The sequence below is a fragment of the Hyperolius riggenbachi genome, chromosome 10 (assembly GCF_040937935.1).
Source record: "Hyperolius riggenbachi isolate aHypRig1 chromosome 10, aHypRig1.pri, whole genome shotgun sequence".
Lineage (NCBI taxonomy): Eukaryota > Metazoa > Chordata > Amphibia > Anura > Hyperoliidae > Hyperolius > Hyperolius riggenbachi.
Genome location: NC_090655.1, coordinates 234554953 through 234574671, shown reverse-complemented (window position 1 = coordinate 234574671; position 19719 = coordinate 234554953).

Here is a 19719-nt window from a genome sequence, read left to right as displayed (position 1 = left end):
ACAGTGAGTGCATGCACACGCAGGAGCTAGCCTATGAACAGTGACAGTCAGTGAGTGTCCTAGTACAGTTACAGTATATAACTATTCAGAAGGAAATAGAGTGTGTGTACAGTACACAGACAGTGAGTGAGTGCACGCACACGCAGGAGTTAGCCTATGAACAGTGACAGTCAGTGAGTGTCCTAGTACAGTTACAGTATATAACTATTCAGAAGGAAATAGAGTGTGTGTACACAGACAGTGAGTGCAAGCACACGCAGGAGCTAGTAGCCTATGAACAGTGACAGTGAGTGTCCTAGTACAGTTACAGTATATAACTACAATACAAAATACAATCACTAAGTAGTAAAGGACAGCAGAAATACTGTCTAATACTATCTAATACTGTCTAATACTGTCTAATACTAATGAGAAATAAACTAACAGAGGACAGGAGGACAGCTGCCCACACAGGCAGGCCCTGAGGCCTAAAGCTGTAAGCTTGCCTGCAGCAGCTGGCCTGTCTCTATGTAACACAAAAGCTACTAACTAAAATACAATGTCTATCTAACTAACAACAATATAGGTGTGTATAGGAGGTGTATGTGAGCAAAAACGCTAGGTAAATGACCACAATAGAGCTCTTGCTAAGCCAAAGCACAAAGGAGCAACTCTCTCTCTATGCAAGTCTCAGGCAAGGACGGAGAAACGGAACATGGCGGCCGCTATTTATAGGGTAGGGGCTGGCCAGGGTCCCCCTCTGTGATTGGCTGCCGTCAGAGGGCCTGGGAGCCCTCTGATTGGCTCTAAGGACATCAATCTGGGCTATGACGCTATTCGAGCTCGGTATTCGAGCTCGAATAGCGCCGTTTGCTCGAATAGCTCGAATAGTGAATGGGCTATTCGCGTTTACTCGAATAGCCCATTCGAATAGCTGCAGCTATTCGGAGCTCGAATACCGAGCTCGAATAGCTGAAAAAGAGCTTGAATATTCTAGCTACTCGAATATTCGAGCTCTGCTGAGCACCACTGGTAGTGGGGATTATCTGTGTGTAGAGTGCAGGCAGGCAGGTTAGTGCAGCTGCAGTGTTCACTTGTATATTCCAGTGACAGTTATACACTTGTACTATTTGCAGGCAGCCAGTCACACCGCCGGCGCCGCCACTCTCTGCCAGCGCTGTTCATTCATTCTGTCAGTGACCTTGTGCCGTGCCCAGTGCCCACTGCTCGCTCGCTCGCTGGCATATGAGCATCTCATTACACAGTGTGATTAGAGTTGGGCCGAACGGTTCGCCTGCGAACGGTTCCATGCGAACTTCCGTGGTTCGCGTTCGCGTCCCGCAGGCGAACCTTTGCGGAAGTTCGGTTCGCCCCATAATGCACATGGAGGGTCAACTTTGACCCTCTACATCACAGTCAGCAGGCCCAGTGTAGCCAATTAGGCTACACTAGCCCCTGGAGCCCCACCCCCCCTTATATAAGGCAGGCAGCGGCGGCCATTACGGTCACTCGTGTGCTGCCTGCGTTAGTGAGAGTAGGGCGAGCTGCTGCAGACTGTCTTTCAGGGAAAGATTAGTTAGGCTTAACTTGTTCCTGTCTGGCTGCATACCTGTTCTGTGAACCCACTACTGCATACCTGTGCTGTGAACCCACCACTGCATACCTGTGCTGTGAACCCATCACTGCATACCTGTGCTGTGAACCCACCACTGCATACCTGTTCAGTGAACCCACCACTGCATACCTGTGCTGTGAACCCACCACTGCATACCTGTTCAGTGAACCTGCCACTGCATACCTGTTCTGTTCAGTGGACCCGCCACTGTATACCTGTTCATTGAACCCCCCACTGCATACCTGTGCTGTGAACCCACCACTGCATACCTGTGCTGTGAACCCACCACTGCATACCTGTTCTGTGAACCCACCACTGCATACCTGTTCTGTTCAGTGGACCCGCTACTGTATACCTGTTCAGTGAACCCGCCACTGCATACCTGTTGTGTTCAGTGAACCTGCCACTGCATACCTGTTCTGTGAACCCGCCACTGTATACCTGTTCTGTTTAGTGAACCCGCCACTGTATACCTGTTCTGTTTAGTGAACCTGCCACTGCATACCTGTTCTGTTCAGTGGACCCGCCACTGTATACCTGTTCAGTGAACCCGCCACTGCATACCTGTTCTGTTCAGTGGACCCGCCACTGTATACCTGTTCAGTGAACCCGCCACTGCATACCTGTTGTGTTCAGTGAACCTGCCACTGCATACCTGTTCTGTGAACCCGCCACTGTATACCTGTTCTGTTTAGTGAACCCGCCACTGTATACCTGTTCTGTTTAGTGAACCCGCCACTGCATACCTGTTCTGTTCAGTGGACCCGCCACTGTATACCTGTTCAGTGAACCCGCCACTGCATACCTGTTCTGTTCAGTGGACCCGCCACTGTATACCTGTTCAGTGAACCCGCCACTGCATACCTGTTGTGTTCAGTGAACCTGCCACTGCATACCTGTTCTGTGAACCCGCCACTGTATACCTGTTCTGTTTAGTGAACCCGCCACTGTATACCTGTTCTGTTTAGTGAACCCGCCACTGCATACCTGTTCTGTTCAGTGGACCCACCACTGTATACCTGTTCAGTGAACCCGCCACTGCATACCTGTTCTGTTCAGTGGACCCACCACTGTATACCTGTTCAGTGAACCCGCCACTGCATACCTGTTGTGTTCAGTGAACCTGCCACTGCATACCTGTTCTGTGAACCCGCCACTGTATACCTGTTCTGTTTAGTGAACCCGCCACTGTATACCTGTTCTGTTTAGTGAACCCGCCACTGTATACCTGTTCAGTGAACCCGCCACTGCATACCTGTTCTGTTCAGTGGACCCGCCACTGTATACCTGTTCAGTGAACCCGCCACTGCATACCTGTTGTGTTCAGTGAACCTGCCACTGCATACCTGTTCTGTGAACCCGCCACTGTATACCTGTTCTGTTTAGTGAACCCGCCACTGTATACCTGTTCTGTTTAGTGAACCCGCCACTGCATACCTGTTCTGTTCAGTGGACCCGCCACTGTATACCTGTTCAGTGAACCCGCCACTGCATACCTGTTCTGTTCAGTGGACCCGCCACTGTATACCTGTTCAGTGAACCCGCCACTGCATACCTGTTGTGTTCAGTGAACCTGCCACTGCATACCTGTTCTGTGAACCCGCCACTGTATACCTGTTCTGTTTAGTGAACCCGCCACTGTATACCTGTTCTGTTTAGTGAACCCGCCACTGCATACCTGTTCTGTTCAGTGGACCCGCCACTGTATACCTGTTCAGTGAACCCGCCACTGCATACCTGTTGTGTTCAGTGAACCTGCCACTGCATACCTGTTCTGTGAACCCGCCACTGTATACCTGTTCTGTTTAGTGAACCCGCCACTGTATACCTGTTCTGTTTAGTGAACCCGCCACTGTATACCTGTTCTGTTTAGTGAACCCGCCACTGCATACCTGTTCTGTTCAGTGGACCCGCCACTGTATACCTGTTCAGTGAACCCGCCACTGCATACCTGTTCTGTTCAGTGGACCCGCCACTGTATACCTGTTCAGTGAACCCGCCACTGCATACCTGTTGTGTTCAGTGAACCTGCCACTGCATACCTGTTCTGTGAACCCGCCACTGTATACCTGTTCTGTTTAGTGAACCCGCCACTGTATACCTGTTCTGTTTAGTGAACCCGCCACTGTATACCTGTTCAGTGAACCCGCCACTGCATACCTGTTCTGTTCAGTGGACCCGCCACTGTATACCTGTTCAGTGAACCCGCCACTGCATACCTGTTGTGTTCAGTGAACCTGCCACTGCATACCTGTTCTGTGAACCCGCCACTGTATACCTGTTCTGTTTAGTGAACCCGCCACTGTATACCTGTTCTGTTCAGTGAACCCGCCACTGCATACCTATTCTGTTCAGTGGACCCGCCACTGTATACCTGTTCAGTGAACCCGCCACTGCATACCTGTTGTGTTCAGTGAACCTGCCACTGCATACCTGTTCTGTGAACCCGCCACTGTATACCTGTTCTGTTTAGTGAACCCGCCACTGTATACCTGTTCAGTGAACCCGCCACTGTATACCTGTTCTGTTTAGTGAACCCACCGCATCAGTGCGCATACCTGTGCAGTTAAGTGAACCCACCTACCTACGTGAGTGCACGCAGTGTGATATACCACTCCGCGCATACCCGATATGGACAAAACAGGTAGAGGAAGAGGTAGTGCCAGAGCCAGAGGAAGGCCACCCGGCAGGTCTGCGCGAGGTCGTGTAAATGTAATTTCGTGTGGACCTGGCCCACAGTACAGTGCTCGGAAGAAGGCACGTCCCATCACCTCCCAAGATTGTCAGGACGTGGTTGAGTATTTAGCGACACAGAACACCTCATCTTGCTCAGCCACCAGCGCTACTACTAGCACCACTTCCGCTGCATTTGACACTTCGCAAGAATTATTTAGTGTTGCACAGCCATTGTTGTTACAGCCAGATGAATTTTCACCAGCTCATATATTTGAGTTACCCGGCAACACTATGGATGTAACGTGTAAGGAGGATGAAGGACCTACTGATGGTGCATGTTTGGATTTGTCTGAGGCAAGCGAAGCTGGGCAGGATGATTACGATGATGACGATGATAGGGATCCTCTGTATGTTCCCAATAGAGGAGATGAAGAGGGGGACAGTTCAGAGGGGGAGTCAGAGAGTAGTAGGAGGAGAGAAGTTGCTGAAAGAAGCTGGGGCAGCTCTTCGTCAGAAACAGCTGGTGGCAGAGTCCGGCACCATGTATCGCCACCTATGTACAGCCAGCCAACTTGCCCTTCAGCATCAGCTGCTGAGGTCCCCATAGTGCCCACATCCCAGGGTGGCTCAGCGGTGTGGAAATTTTTTAATGTGTGTGCCTCAGATCGGAGCAAAGCCATCTGTTCGCTCTGCCAACAAAAATTGAGCCGTGGAAAGGCCAACACTCACGTAGGGACAAGTGCCTTACGAAGGCACCTGGAGAAAAGGCACAAACAGCAATGGGATGGCCACCTGAGCAAAAGCAGCAGCAGCACACAAAAGCAAAGCCACCCTCCTTCTCCTCTTCCTCCTCCATCAGGTGCATTATCTGCTTCTGCCGCTTTCTCCCTTCCACCTTCACAGGCACCCTCCTCCACTCCGCCTCTGCCCTTGAGCGGTTCCTGCTCCTCTGCCCACAGCAGCAGTCAGGTGTCCGTGAAGGAAATGTTTGAGCGGAAGAAGCCAATTTCGGCCAGTCACCCCCTTGCCCGGCGTCTGACAGCTGGCGTGGCGGAACTGTTAGCTCGGCAGCTGTTACCATACCGGCTGGTGGACTCTGAGGCCTTCCGTAAATTTGTGGCCATCGGAACACCGCAGTGGAAGATGCCAGGCCGCACTTATTTTTTGAGAAAGGCCATACCCCAACTGCACCGTGAAGTTGAGAGGCAAGTGGTGTCATCTCTTGCGAAGAGCGTTGGGTCAAGGGTACACCTGACCACGGATGCCTGGTCTGCCAAGCACGGGCAGGGCCGCTACATTACCTACACAGCCCATTGGGTGAACCTGGTGGTGAACGATGGCAAGCAGGGCGCAGCGGACCAAATTGTGACACCTCCACGGCTTGCAGGCAGGCCTCCTGCCACCTCCTCTCCTCCTGCTACATGCTCTTCGCTGTCCTCCTCCTCCTTGGCTGAGTGGCAGTTCTCCTCTCCAGCTACACAGCCCCAGCTCCGCAGGGCCTATGCTGCATGCCAGGTAAGACGGTGTCACGCCGTCTTAGACATGTCTTGTCTCAAAGCGGAGAGTCACACTGGAGCAGCTCTCCTGGCTGCTCTTAAGAAACAGGTGGATGAGTGGCTGACCCCGCACCACCTGGAGATAGGCAACGTGGTGTGCGACAACGGCAGCAATCTGCTTGCCGCTTTGCATATGGGGAAGCTGACACACATACCCTGCATGGCACATGTCATGAATCTAGTGGTTCAAAGATTTGTGGCAAAGTACCCTGGCTTAGCGAATGTCCTGAAGCAGGCCAGGAAGTTCTGTGGGCATTTGAGGCGGTCTTACACAGCCATGGCACGCTTTGCGGAAATTCAGCGCAAAAACAACATGCCGGTGAGACGCCTCATTTGCGATAGCCCGACTCGCTGGAACTCGACCCTGCTCATGTTCTCCCGCCTGCTAGAACAGAAGAAAGCCGTGACCCACTACCTCTACAACTTCAGTAGAATGAAACAGTCTGGGAAGATGGGGATGTTCTGGCCCGACAACTGGACACTGATGGAAAATGCATGCAGGCTCATGCGGCCGTTTGAGGAGGTGACCAACCTGGTGAGCCGCAGTGAGGGCACCATCAGCGACTTAATTCCCTACGCTTACTTCTTGGAGCGTGCTGTGCGTAGAGTGGCGGATGAAGCTGTGAATGAGCGTGACCAGGAACCGTTACGGCAGGAACAGGCATGGGACCAATTTTCATCAGACCCAGCTGTTTCCTCAACACCTGCGGCAGCACAGAGGGGGGAGGAGGAGGAGGAAGAAGAGAAGTTGTGTGCAGAAGACGAGTCAGACTCAGAGGATGATGAGCAAGGTGTTTCTTTGGGGGAGGAGGAGGAGGAGGAGGGGACAGCGGCAGGAGAACAACCTCAGCAGGCATCGCAAGGGGCTTGTGCTGCTCAACCTTCCCGTGGTATTGTTCGCGGCTGGGGGGAGGAGGTTGACTTACCTGACGTCACTGAGGAAGAGCAAGAGGAGATGGAGGGTACTGGATCCGACTTTGTGCAGATGTCGTCTTTTATGCTGTCCTGCCTGTTGAGGGACCCCCGTATAAAAAACCTCAAGGGGAATGACCTGTACTGGGTGGCCACACTACTAGACCCTCGGTACAGGCACAAAGTGGCGGACCTGTTACCAACTCACCGGAAGGTGGAAAGGATGCAGCACATGCAGAACCAGCTGTCAACTATGCTTTACAATGCCTTTAAGGGTAATGTGACGGCACAACGCCAGCAAGGTACCACTGCCACTAATCCTCCTCCCGTGTCCACGCAGTCAAAGACAGGACGCTCCAGCGATCTCATGGTGATGTCGGACATGCGGACGTTCTTTAGTCCAACGCCTCGCCGTAGCCCTTCCGGATCCACCCTCCACCAACGCCTGGAACGGCAGGTAGCCGACTACCTGGCCTTAAGTGTGGATGTAGACACTGCTGTGAACAGCGATGAGGAACCCTTGAACTACTGGGTGCGCAGGCTTGACCTGTGGCCAGAGCTGTCCCAATTTGCCATCCAACTTCTCTCCTGCCCTGCCGCAAGCGTCCTGTCAGAAAGGACCTTCAGCGCAGCTGGAGGCATTGTCACAGAGAAGAGAAGTCGCCTAAGTCACAAAAGTGTTAAGTACCTCACCTTTATCAAAATGAATGAGGCATGGATCCCGGAGGGCTGCTGCCCGCCCCAAGACTAAGTCAGTCCCCGCACACACAGCATCTCTGCCTGCACGCCGTGTGACTGGCTGCCTGGCCTGCCCCAAGAAGACTAAGTCGCTCCCAGTCCCTCCACACAGCATGTCTGCCTGCAGGCCGCTTGACTACCTTCTCCACCACCACCAACAGGGTCCCGGACTCCAGGCGGATTGCTGAATTTTTTAGGACGCTGCTAGCAGCGGCCGCTGTAATAATTTTTCTGGTGCGTGTACATGACTGCCTAATTTTTCTGGCTGCACTGCGGGCAGCTGCAACAACAAAAGAAAAGGCATGTACATGCGCCCATTCCCCTTCGTGATCATTACCTTGCCGTGGTGAAGGGGCTTGCGTATCACAATGAAGCAATGACCGGCGCCTAGATGAGTGTCTCGGGGGGCACACAAAAGATAATAAGGTCGTTGCTTCATTGTGGTCAGACCAAATTTGATCAGCTGGACAGTCACTGTTCTGTCATTCAGCTACATCAGCCAGGCGACCATATGGGCTGTAAAGCCACCAAAACCTGCACTCTCGCCATGGTGCGCACCAGTCCAGCACGGCCGTCACTACACAAACAGCTGTTTGCGGTGCGTTACACGGTGAGTTTGGTGTGTCAGTGTGAAGCAGTACCTTAATTACACTACCTGATTGATGTATACACATGCAAGATGTTTGAAAGCACTTTAGGCCTGTCATTTAGCATTCAATGTGATTTCTGCCCTTAAAACGCTGCTTTGCGTCAAATCCAGATTTTTCCCCGGGACTTTTGGCATGTATCCCACTCCGCCATGCCCCCCTCCAGGTGTTAGACCCCTTGAAACATCTTTTCCATCACTTTTGTGGCCAGCATATTTTTTTTTTTTTCAAAGTTCGCATCCCCATTGAAGTCTATTGCGGTTCGCGAACTTTAACGCGAACCGAACCTTCCGCGGAAGTTCGCGAACCAGGTTCGCGAACCTAAAATCGGAGGTTCGGCCCAACTCTAAGTGTGACATCCTTGTGTGCCCACTGCATCCTTCAGTGACCTAGTTGTATATCCAGTGCCCACTGCTGTGCCCACTGCATCCTTCAGTGACCTTGTACTGTGGCCACTGCATCCTTCAGTGACCTAGTTGTATATCCAGTGGCCACTGCTGTGCCCACTGCATCCTTCAGTGACCTTGTACTGTGGCCACTGCATCCTTCAGTGACCTAGTTGTATATCCAGTGCCCACTGCTGTGCCCACTGCATCCTTCAGTGACCTTGTACTGTGCCCACTGCATCCTTCAGTGACCTAGTTGTATATCCAGTGCCCACTGCTGTGCCCACTGCATCCTTCAGTGACCTTGTACTGTGGCCACTGCATCCTTCAGTGACCTAGTTGTATATCCAGTGCCCACTGCTGTGCCCACTGCATCCTTCAGTGACCTTGTACTGTGGCCACTGCATCCTTCAGTGACCTTGTACTGTGCCCACTGCATCCTTCAGTGACCTAGTTGTATATCCAGTGCCCACTGCTGTGCCCACTGCATCCTTAAGTGACCTTGTACTGTGGCCACTGCATCCTTCAGTGACCTAGTTGTATATCCAGTGCCCACTGCTGTGCCCACTGCATCCTTCAGTGACCTTGTACTGTGGCCACTGCATCCTTCAGTGACCTTGTACTGTGCCCAATGCATCCTTCAGTGACCTTGTACTGTGCCCACTGCATCCAGTGATTCATTACTAGCAACATGTCTGGCAGGGTTTCGCGGGGTGAGAGGAAAGGGAGTTCAATTGCCTCAGCCACTTCTGGGACTGCTCCACGTCCAGGGAGAGGACGCCCAGCTGTACGTGGTCGTGATGCAGCAGAAAAGGGGGCAGCAAAGCCTGGGCCGAGTCAGCGGACGCCATTGTCCAAATATTTTAAAGTTTCTGGTCCCCGTGTGGTGGTTGAGCAAATGGAACCTGACGTACTCATGGACATCATGACTTCCTCCCAGACCTCTACTGTGAGCACCACTCCAAGCAGTAGCAGCCGCAGCCAACATCCCACGCTTGTTGTGACATCCACCCCAGCACCCACTGGTCAGCAGCCCTCCCAGGATGACAGCGTTCTGTCCCTCAGTCCGGCATCTGGGAACCTGTTGATGCAAGAAGCTTAGGACTTACTGGGGACTGATGTGGCAGAGATTGAGATCGGGCCACAATCACAAGCGTTGTTGAGTTCTGGTGATGAAGAAGAGGGGTCTGTGTCTGGGGATGTAGGGACAGAAGAGGAGGCGGGGGAGTCAGAGGAAGAGCTGGATTATGATGATGCTGCTGACGATGACGACGTTGTGGACCCTAACTATGTGCAGCCTGCTGAGTCCGTGGAAGAATGGTCAGAGCAGGATGACGAGTCACCTCGGCCTAGGCAAGGATATCGCCATATGTCAGGCAGGGGCAGGGGCATCGGCAGCAGTGGGCGTGGAGGAAGTAGACAGGACACTGCTTCAGCCGGCACCACCACCATGCAACCCCCGGCAACTACTACCACACATTGCTCCGCTGCACCCTCTGCTAGTGGGGGCCGCAGTAAATTAAAGTCACCAGTGTGGGATTGCTTTGAGGAATGTACTGATGACAAAAGGTATGCGGTGTGCAGGTTATGCAGCAAAAGATTGAGCCGTGGGAAAAGTCTGAGCAAGATGGGTACCTCATCCCTCCAGGGCCACCTGAGAAGCCGCCACTGCCGCGAGTAAGATAGGGCCAGAAGCTGGAGCTAGCGTAGTGCGGAGGGCCCGGCCATGATGAGGTAGCCGTCCTTCCCCGGGTAGCGCTAGGTAGCTGGGTTAGTGGGTAGTCGCCCAGGTCTGGCAGGGCAGGGGTTAATTGGGGCAGGGGGCGGGCAGTGCAGCGCTGGGAGGCGTAGGCAGATTTTCCCGGGTCAGGCGGCGGATGCAGGGGGGCGGGCACTTCCGGCTTGGAGCAGCGTGATGGAAGAAGCTGCTTGCCGGACGCCCGCCTGTGTCCCTGTAACTATGGCGGAATTAGACTTGCTGGTGGCCAGGATCCGGGCAGAAGCGGTATCAAGGGGCCCCTCGTGGGTCCAGGTCCAGCTGGCGGCGATGGGAGCGGGCACAGCGGCGGAGGCTGCGGCGGCCAGCGAGCCACCCGCGGCTGCGGCACCCAGCGCTCCACCCGTGCAAACAGGTGAGGGGAGAAGCGAGGAGAGGAGGCAGTCCAGGCCCCCGGATAGACTCAGCCCAGAGCTCCATGCCGGGCCCCGGCGCCGCTCAGGGAGCCCCTCCAGGGACCCTCCGCCTCCCCCTGCAAAACGTTTGTCTAAGGGCAAGGGGGCTGGCGGGAGGAATCCCAACCAACGGCAAGAGGCAGCAGGAGAGGGGCCATCCAGCGCGGCCAGCTCCTCACATTCACAGCAGGCGAGAGGTGGTGCGGCCCTTAGTCCCCGCGCTGCGCGGCAGACTAAGCAGGCCCAACGGAAGGACTCCAATCCCACGGGTGCTGCCCTTCCCCCCGCGGCGGCGACCCATCAAGCGCACGGTGGAAGCAGGAGCTCCACCAGCAAGGGCAAGTTGGGAGGATCCAGCAGGCAGAAGGGCAAGTCGGGCAGAGGTGATCAGCAGCCACAGACTCAGCATGTACAGCACGGCAGGGGCCCCACAGCGGAAAACGGCTCTGACTCCGAGGTGGATTCCGCAGAGGATGGTGATGATGTCGCAGCGGGTGGATCCGGAGTGACGGCTGGCAGGGACATGCGTCCGGAGCAGCCAGGTGAGGCCAATCTAGCTGCGGTTAATGCCTTAGCCACTTTATTGTTGGGGATTTGTGGGGGAAGACAGGGTGGGGCTGGTAGCCTAGCAACGTCAGCGGGGTCGCAGTTAGCGCAGGTGCAGCCTTCACCTCCCATGCCGGCGGTGGCGTCGGGGTTGTTACCAATGGGAACGCCCCTCTCACCGGTGGGGGCTTGGTCTTTGGCACCCCCGGGAGCGGCCCCTCATGTGGGGCTGGTACATGGAGGGGCGCAAGGGGTAGGTTTGGCCGCACGAGGGGTGGTTCAGGTGGCTCCACCCGCGGCGTTGAGTTTAAGCAGTGTCCAGGCGGAGGTGGCGGTGCAGACGGAAGGGGCAGCCAGCGGCTCTTCTGTTGATGGGGGGGCAGGCCAGGTGCGACTGGCAGATGCGTCGCATGCGGAACTGTATGTTTGTTTCAATGGCCTTCTCGGTTCTCATTGGAAGCAGAAAGTGAAGGAACGAATCTGGAGGGGCGAATATATTGAGATATTTTCGCTCCTCCAGCTGGAGAAGTTCAATCTGGATAAGGGTAAGCCGGACGAGAAGAAGAGGGAGGAGGAACGGCGCTATAGATTGATACCCCGGACCTTCCAGAACTGGTTCCAGGCTTTTTCGATCCTGGCAAGCGTGACAGGGGAAAAGCAGCCTGAGCATTGCACAGCGCTGTTTGGTTACATGGACTCGATCGGGGAGGCCTACCGGTCGTACGGGGGGAATGCCTGGCTGCGGTACAACGAGCAGTTTAGACAGACGAAGGCGGTACGGCCGGAGGTTCGGTGGGACCATAAGGATATCACCTTGTGGATGCGTTTGATGATCCCGGCAAGGGCCTCTCAGTCCTTTCCCGCAACTGCCGGAGGGTCGGCCCCTGCCGGCCAGCCGGCGACCCGTGGAAAGGGTACCTGTTGGCAATATAATGATGGAGCCTGTCGTTTTGGCCAGTCCTGCCGGTTCAAGCATGAGTGCTCCCATTGCGGAGGCTCACATGCGGCTTCCAGATGTTATAAGCAGCGAAGGGCAAAGTCGGGGGATTCTGCGCGAAAAAGGGACGACGCCAGTGAAGGGGGCGGAGATGGCACAGTTTCTAAGTAGGTATCCCGACCACGAGGCGGCAGAGTTCCTGAGGGCAGGTTTTGAGGAGGGGTTCCGGATTCCCAGTAGTTGTTCGTTGCAGTCGGCCCCCCCTTTTAGGAACTTGAAGTCCGCCTATGAGTTGCCGGGTGTCGTGGACAAGAAGTTGGCTAAGGAGGTGGCAGTGGGTCGATTGGCGGGCCCGTTCCCTTCTCGCCCTCTGGTTGATCTGATCGTGTCACCGCTGGGCGTGGTTCCTAAAAAAGAACCGGGATCGTTCCGCCTAATCCACCACTTGTCTTTTCCTCGCGGTTCATCTGTCAATGATGGATTGTCGGGTGACGATGCATCGGTGGTGTACACCTCATTCGATGCAGCTTTAAGTTGGGTCAGGCGGTTGGGTCAAGGGGCGTTACTGGCAAAAACTGATATCGAGTCAGCTTTTAGGTTACTGCCGGTTCATCCTTCAAGTTTCTGTTTGTTGGGTTGTTTTTGGAAAGGAGAGTACTTTGTGGATAGGTGTCTGCCCATGGGGTGCTCCATTTCCTGTGCTTATTTCGAGCGGTTTAGCACTTTTTTGGAATGGGTAGTGAAGGATAGGTCGAGCGTACAGTCAATTATACACTACCTCGACGATTTTTTGTTCATGGGTGCAGCAGACTCTCCTGATTGTGCGTACGCATTGGCGACTATGCGGCACATATGTGAGCGCTTCGGGGTCCCACTCGCTGAAGAAAAGACGGAGGGCCCCGGCACGGCGTTAAAATTCTTGGGCATTACTATAGACACCGTTGCTATGGAATGCAGCTTGCCAGCTGATAAGGTGGTGAACCTCAAGAATTCCATTTCATTGGCAATCCGTAGCAGGAAGATGACTTTGAGGGAGGTGCAGTCTATGCTGGGCAAGTTGAATTTCGCCTGCAGAATCATGCCCATGGGGCGTATTTTCTGCAGGCGCCTGGCAATGGCGACCGCAGGAGTGTCAGCGCCACACCACCGGATTCGGTTAACTGCGGACATCAAGGCAGACCTACAGGTGTGGTTGATTTTCTTGACTAATTTCAATTGCAAGTCGCTGTGGATGCAAGACACGGTGAGCAATGCGGAGTTAGAGCTGTTTACTGATGCGGCGGGCTCCCATGGTTTCGGTGCCTTTTTCGCGGGACAATGGTGCGCAGTTCTCTGGGACACATCCTGGGTGGAGGCGGGTTTTACGTCCAACCTGGTGCTGTTGGAGTTATTCCCCATAGTAGTGGCGGTACAGATTTGGGGAAGGCAGCTGGCCAACAAGCGGGTGAGGCTCAACTGCGACAACATGGGTGTGGTATTGGCAGTGAACAGCTGTTCGGCATCATCCCCCCCGGTGATAAGTCTGATGCGGCAACTGGTGTTGGATTGTTTGCGGTTTAATATTTACTTGTTTGCTGTGCATTTACCCGGGGTCGACAATGTCATTGCTGATGCACTTTCTCGATTCCAGTGGGACAGATTCCGAGCTGCGGTTCCCACGGCGGAAGAACGTGGGGTTCCTTGCCCGTCCGCGGCGTGGAGGATTCCTTTCGAGCGGTATCCTGTATGATTGGGAGATCCATATCGGAGTCATCAGCGGCAGCGTACACGTTAGTGTGGAATGCGTGGGACGCTTTGATGTTGCAAGCAGGAGGTTGTGCTTCGGATGAAGAACGGCTATGTTTGTTGCTGTATTTCTTGGGGAATAATTTTGTAGAGGGTATCTCGGCATCGGCAGTGGCTAAGAAGTTATCGGCTCTGGCTTTTTGGTTCAAGGTCAGGGGGCTCCTAGATGTAACTAAAGATTTCCGGGTGAGGCAGGCTCTTAGGGGTTACCGGTCTGGGGCGGTTCGCAGGGAGGCCAGGCGCCCGGTTACGTTTGAGTTGCTGGGTAGGCTGGTGGGAGTACTGCCGGGCTTATGTTCCTCCAGTTATGAGTGCGGTCTATTTCAGACCGCTTTCGTACTGGCTTTTTTCGGGGCCTTTAGAATAGGGGAGCTAGTTAGCCGCAACAAAGCGGGAGTGGGAGGCATCCTTACAGAGCACATCTCCATCCAGGCTGATACGGTCGTCATTTATTTGCCACGCTCAAAAACCGACCAGGCAGGCAGGGGTCAGGCTATCACCCTGTTTCAGATCGGCGGCCCGTTATGCCCTCATTATAACGTCCAGAGTTTTGGGGCGGCCCGCCCCTCTCAGGCTCAGGTGTTTTTGGTGCACCGGGACTGCTCGGCTTTGTTTCGTTTTCAATTTGTAGCGTTGTTTCGGAAAGGTTTAGGCCAACTCGGCCTCCCTTTTCTGGAGTTTGCCTCCCACTCTTTTCGGATTGGTGCGGCTACGGAGGCGTCACGTTGGGGGTTGAGCGAGGGGGTCATAAAGCAGATCGGGCGCTGGGAGTCGGCCCGCTTCAAGTCATACATCAGGCCCCATTTAGTGTAGGTGGGGGTGGGGGTAGCTGGGTCTAGGGCAATTGCTGTTAGTTTGTTCTCTCTTGTTGCAGGTCCGCAGGTCATCGTCTGGATTGTGGGACACTCCTACGTTAGTAGGGGGGCGAGAAGGGCCGATGTGAGGCCCGAGGGCCGCCAGCTTGGCTTCCCTAGGGAGCAGGTACGTATCCGGTGGATAGGTTTCCCTGGGATGGTTTGGCCCGGCCTTTTGCCGGAACTTCACAAGTTGGCACGCATGGATAGAGCCCCCGACATCCTCGTGTTGCACGTTGGGGGGAACGATCTGGCGGCTAGATCTACCAGAATCGTTATAAAGGAGATCAAATTTGATTTTTTGAGGGTTCGGTCCCTGTTTCCCGAGACCATTGTAGTTTGGTCAGACATTGTGGCTCGGGAATATTGGAGGTTGGCTAACTCGGTCCAAAAGGTTAATAAAGCTAGGATAAAATTGAACAAAGAGGTGGCCAGGTTCTTTATCAGGAATGGGGGGTTGGCTATTCGTCATTTCGAACTGGAGGAGGACATTGGTTTGTTCCTTAGAAGGGACGGGGTGCATCTTAATGACATTGGGATGGACTTGTGGGCCCTAGGTATCGAAGAGGGGATACAAAGAGCTTTGAGGTTGGGGGCCTCAAGGTCATAAGGGGTCATGCCCTTTCGTGGTGGAGGGGTAAAAAGGGGCTCCGGAGGTCGGTTTCTTGGGAAAGAGATTTGTCGCGGGACAAATCCGGCGGTTTTAACGGAGTGAAGAGAGACGACTTTGGGGCATGCAGCTGTCCCCGAGCCGAGTTCCGCGGCTGGGGGCCGGTACAAGGCTGCATGTCACACGGGTGTTATGACAGACAGATTTTCGGTGCCTCCGGACCCCTTACCCCAGCTCTTTGTGAATGCTGTTTTGGTTATGATGGTTATTTGTTTGTTTTGGAACATTGTTAATTGGCTGAATAAAGAAAGGGGCTGCTATGGCCTTAAATTAATCCAATGCCAAGTAGTCCGTGTCCATTATTTTAATAGGTTAAGAGGGGATGGAGAATGGGGGGTGGTGGTGGTTGGCGGTTTAAGGGGGGTAGGCTTACCATTATCAAGATAGGGCCAGAAGCTGGAGCTAGCGTAGTGCGGAGGGCCCGGCCATGATGAGGTAGCCGTCCTTCCCCGGGTAGCGCTAGGTAGCTGGGTTAGTGGGTAGTCGCCCAGGTCTGGCAGGGCAGGGGTTAATTGGGGCAGGGGGCGGGCAGTGCAGCGCTGGGAGGCGTAGGCAGATTTTCCCGGGTCAGGCGGCGGATGCAGGGGGGCGGGCACTTCCGGCTTGGAGCAGCGTGATGGAAGAAGCTCCCACCCTCCCTCCCTTATTTTCTGTTTGTGTGTGGTATGTCTGTGTTTGTCATTGCAGCCGGAGGGGTAAAAAGGGACTCCGGAGGTCGGTTTCTTGGGAAAGAGATTTGTCGCGGGACAAATCCGGCGGTTTTAACGGAGTGAAGAGAGACGACTTTGGGGCATGCAGCTGTCCCCGAGCCGAGTTCCGCGGCTGGGGGCCGGTACAAGGCTGCATGTCACACGGGTGTTATGACAGACAGATTTTCGGTGCCTCCGGACCCCTTACCCCAGCTCTTTGTGAATGCTGTTTTGGTTATGATGGTTATTTGTTTGTTTTGGAACATTGTTAATTGGCTGAATAAAGAAAGGGGCTGCTATGGCCTTAAATTAATCCAATGCCAAGTAGTCCGTGTCCATTATTTTAATAGGTTAAGAGGGGATGGAGAATGGGGGGTGGTGGTGGTTGGCGGTTTAAGGGGGGTAGGCTTACCATTATCATGCAGACTTTAAGAGGAAGCAGGCACTGCTGGCAGGGGTTCCTGAGAGCAGAAGGCCCACCAGCGCAGCAGCATCCTCCCTCCCTCAGGGTCGTGAATCCCCCACAGCAGCAGCAGTAGTAGCACGCAAGCGCTCTTCCACCTCGGCTGCTCAGGACACAGACATTGAGGCTGGCAGCCAGTGTTCGTCTCTCTCCTCTGTCTCCCCTGCATCCCAGCGTCGTCAGACCCTGCTGAGCGACACCTTTCAGGGTCTGACCAAGCCTCTGCCTCCAAGCCACAGGCGGATCCGCAAACTCAATGGCTTGCTGACCCGGGCCATGGCATCACAGCTGCTTCCCTACTCCCTGGTGCAGGAGGGGAGCGCCATGCGGACGCTGCTCCAATTTGGCATCCCCGAGTAGCAAGTCCCCAGTCGCCACTATTTCAGCAGGAGCGCGATCCCAGCACTCCACAAGTTTGCGGTGGAAAACGTGGCCCGTTCCCTGGACTACTCTGTGGGCAAGCGGGTCTACGTGACCATGGACTCGTGGAGTAGCAGATTTGGGACAGGTCGCTACCTGTCCTTTACGGCCCACTGGGTGACACTGATGGAAGGGAGGGAGGACAAGAGCGCATCAGCCCAGCTAGTGGTGCCACCACGCGGGATCAGGGGGGATGCAGAAGGGTCCTGTCACGACACTCCCTCAGCACCCGGAAAGCAAGCCCGCCTCGGCAGTAGAGTTGGGCCGAACGGTTCGCCTGCGAACGGTTCCATGCGAACTTCCGTGGTTCGCGTTCGCGTCCCGCAGGCGAACCTTTGCGGAAGTTCGGTTCGCCCCATAATGCACATGGAGGGTCAACTTTGACCCTCTACATTACAGTCAGCAGGCCCAGTGTAGCCAATTAGGCTACACTAGCCCCTGGAGCCCCACCCCCCCTTATATAAGGCAGGCAGCGGCGGCCATTACGGTCACTCGTGTGCTGCCTGCGTTAGTGAGAGTAGGGCGAGCTGCTGCAGACTGTCTCTCAGGGAAAGATTAGTTAGGCTTAACTTGTTCCTGTCTGGCTGCATACCTGTTCTGTGAACCCACCACTGCATACCTATGCTGTGAACCCACCACTGCATACCTGTGCTGTGAACCCACCACTGCATACCTGTTCAGTGAACCTGCCACTGCATACCTGTTCTGTTCAGTGGACCCGCCACTGTATACCTGTTCATTGAACCCACCACTGCATACCTGTGCTGTGAACCCACCACTGCATACCTGTTCTGTGAACCCACCACTGCATACCTGTTCAGTGAACCCGCCACTGCATACCTGTTCTGTTCAGTGGACCCGCCACTGTATACCTGTTCAGTGAACCCGCCACTGCATACCTGTTCTGTTCAGTGGACCCGCCACTGTATACCTGTTCAGTGAACCCGCCACTGCATACCTGTTGTGTTCAGTGAACCTGCCACTGCATACCTGTTCAGTGAACCTGCCACTGCATACCTGTTCTGTTCAGTGGACCCGCCACTGTATACCTGTTCATTGAACCCACCACTGCATACCTGTGCTGTGAACCCACCACTGCATACCTGTTCTGTGAACCCACCACTGCATACCTGTTCAGTGAACCCGCCACTGCATACCTGTTCTGTTCAGTGGACCCGCCACTGTATACCTGTTCATTGAACCCACCACTGCATACCTGTGCTGTGAACCCACCACTGCATACCTGTTCTGTGAACCCACCACTGCATACCTGTTCAGTGAACCCGCCACTGCATACCTGTTCTGTTCAGTGGACCCGCCACTGTATACCTGTTCAGTGAACCCGCCACTGCATACCTGTTCTGTTCAGTGGACCCGCCACTGTATACCTGTTCAGTGAACCCGCCACTGCATACCTGTTCTGTTTAGTGAACCCGCCACTGTATACCTGTTCTGTTTAGTGAACCCGCCACTGCATACCTGTTCTGTTCAGTGGACCCGCCATTGTATACCTGTTCAGTGAACCCGCCACTGCATACCTGTTGTGTTCAGTGAACCTGCCACTGCATACCTGTTCTGTGAACCCGCCACTGTATACCTGTTCTGTTTAGTGAACCCGCCACTGTATACCTGTTCTGTTTAGTGAACCCGCCACTGCATACCTGTTCTGTTCAGTGGACCCGCCACTGTATACCTGTTCAGTGAACCCGCCACTGCATACCTGTTGTGTTCAGTGAACCTGCCACTGCATACCTGTTCTGTGAACCCGCCACTGTATACCTGTTCTGTTTAGTGAACCCGCCACTGTATACCTGTTCTGTTTAGTGAACCCGCCACTGTATACCTGTTCTGTTTAGTGAACCCGCCACTGTATACCTGTTCTGTTTAGTGAACCCGCCACTGCATACCTGTTCTGTTCAGTGGACCCGCCACTGTATACCTGTTCAGTGAACCCGCCACTGCATACCTGTTGTGTTCAGTGAACCTGCCACTGCATACCTGATTACACTACCTGATTGATGTATACACATGCAAGATGTTTGAAAGCACTTTAGGCCTGTCATTTAGCATTCAATGCGATTTCTGCCCTTAAAACGCTGCTTTGCGTCAAATCCAGATTTTTCCCGGGGACTTTTGGCATGTATCCCACTCCGCCATGCCCCCCTCCAGGTGTTAGACCCCTTGAAACATCTTTTCCATCACTTTTGTGGCCAGCATAATTATTTTTTTTTTCAAAGTTCGCATCCCCATTGAAGTCTATTGCGGTTCGCGAACTTTAACGCGAACCGAACCTTCCGCGGAAGTTCGCGAACCAGGTTCGCGAACCTAAAATCGGAGGTTCGGCCCAACTCTACTCGGCAGCAGCAGCGCCAAGCCTCGGCACTGCCAAGCCCTTTTAAAATTGGTGACCCTGGGGAAGGAGAGGCTTACGGCCACCAACTTTCTGGCCGCCCTCAGGAAGCAGGAGCGGAGGTGGCTGACCCCCAGAGGCCTGGAAGTGGGGTATGTGGCAGCCGATAACGGGGCCAACCTGGTGGCAGCAGTGCAGCAGGGAAACCTCCAGCACATCCCCTGCTTGGCCCACGTGCTCAATCTTGTGGTGCAGCGCTTCTTGCGCACCTACCAGGGGATGAGCGAGCTGCTGCAGGATGCCCGGGCGGTGGTACGCTTTTTC